The following is a 2,163-nucleotide window of genomic DNA, read 5'->3' on the forward strand; positions in this document are numbered from 1 at the left end:
TACTTCATGAGTGATCTAGGTATGTTTTTTTTGACAATGAATGCAACACCATTCCTCTTCAATTTGTCATTCCGGCATAGTAAACCATGTGGTTGTCAGTACCAGTCCATTTCAGCTCAGTAATGCCTCAGATATAGATGTTCATATTTTCCATTTCATTTTTTACAACTTCCAATTTTCCTAGATTCATAATTCGTATATTCCATGTTGGCATTATTAATGGATGTTTACAGCTGTTTCTTTTCATTTTGAGTTGTTTCTCTTCTGTTCATAAGGTTTTCAGTGACTAAATATTCAGAAGTAGTTCGTCACTCCTTCTTCCTAGTCTGTCTTTGTCTAGGAAACTCATCTGAAACCTGTCCACCATGAGTGGCATAGCTTCCAGAATCACAACAACTCACAAGCTACCACAGTACGACAAACTGACAGACAAATGGTGGAAAGGTTCCCTAAGGGTGGATTAATTGTTAAAAAGGAAGTTAATTCATATCTTTACTTCATGCTGCAACAAATTCTAGATTTGGATATTTGGTGGACCCTTCTGGATAATGTGCTGGACTGCAAGGTCACTTTGAACTGCAAGGCTGGCAGTTCAAACCCACCAGCTGCTTCTCAGAAACCCTATACAGGGTCACTATGGGTCGGAACTGACTGGACGGCACTTAACAACAACAATATCATAAAAAATTGTACACAAATACTATGCAGCTCTCCTGGAAATACACAAAATGCTTGTGGTTCTTTTGTTCACTATTGTATTCCCAGCCCCAAGGGTGTCTACCAGACTCCTGGTGTGGCACTGTGGGGTAATGCGCTGGACTGCAAGGTCACTTTGAACCTCAAGGTCAGCAGTTCAAGCTCATGAGCTACTCCTTGGAAACCCTAAACAGGGTCATTATGTGTTGGAACCAACTCGACAGTACTTAACAACAATGACAAAATATCTCCAAGGTTCTCTGGTAGCACAATGGTTAAGCACTCAGCTGCTAATTGAAAGTTAGTAGTTTGAACCCTAGCACCCCACTCCACACCCACCACCACCAGGGACTCTGCAGGAGAAAAAAACCTGGAACTCTGTTCCCATAAGGCTTACAATGTACAGGATACTACAGAGAAATTCTACTCCGTCACATGGAATCCTTGAGTCAGAGTCAACTTGAAGGCACCTAGCCAACAACAGTGTCTCATAGAAGGTGCTGAAAACTTATTCTGTTCAATGAAAAAAATCATATTAAAGGTCTGATAAGTACTGTAATAGAGGAAGTTGTTTTGTTTTGTCTAATTCCTTGTTTTCCAAATGTGTTTGACTATGGAACCCTTTCAGAAAACTCTGTTAGCATCCTGAGAAATAAGAAGAGCCTTTCCTGTTTGGGAAGCACTGCTTAGAAGAACATACATTTCTCCCAACTGGGGAATAGATACGTATTATTCCTGGGGTGGTAAAAATAATAGAAAGTAAAAGATAGAAATGTGTAGCCACAGGAACATTCCAGTATATTAGAAAAGAAAATAATAAAAACTAAGAAAACCATTACAATGGGGGAATTGTGACAGACAAAAGAATCTATGACAGACTAAAAGTTACTAATAAGATATGTAAAGATCAAACACAGATGCATAAAACGTAAGCAGAAAGAAGACGTGTTTACTAGGTAGTATGTATAAGAGAAAATTATTGTCAAGGATTTTTGAGAAAAATGGTTAGTTTCACTAATAAGAAAAGGAAGTCCATCCACCATAAATACTATTTTGCAACCATGACAGCAGCCAGCTCATAAAACCTGTTCTAAACTGCACCTAACAATAACACGTGGTGTGATGCTATCGGATTAGCCCTGGACCGCTACTTGGAAACCCTAAACTGGGTCACTATGAGTCTGAACCGACTTGATGGCACTTCATAACAACAAGGACTCTTGTGGCTCTGTAGGATCAGCACTAGACTTCGAACCACAAGGCTGACACTTCAAGTCCACCAGATGCTCCTGGGACACCCAATGCAGGGTCGTTCCCTATGAGGCCAACTCAAGGGCACTTAACAGTAACAACAGTAATAAACTGAACTCTGTATGTGTGCGTGCATGTGTGTATATACATCCTGCTTGTGTACCAAAGATCATCACTGCATGTGTGTGTGTGTGTGTGTGTGTGTGTGTGTGTGTG

Source organism: Chrysochloris asiatica, unplaced genomic scaffold (genome assembly GCF_000296735.1).
Source record: "Chrysochloris asiatica unplaced genomic scaffold, ChrAsi1.0 scaffold00004, whole genome shotgun sequence".
Taxonomy (NCBI): Eukaryota; Metazoa; Chordata; class Mammalia; order Afrosoricida; family Chrysochloridae; genus Chrysochloris; species Chrysochloris asiatica.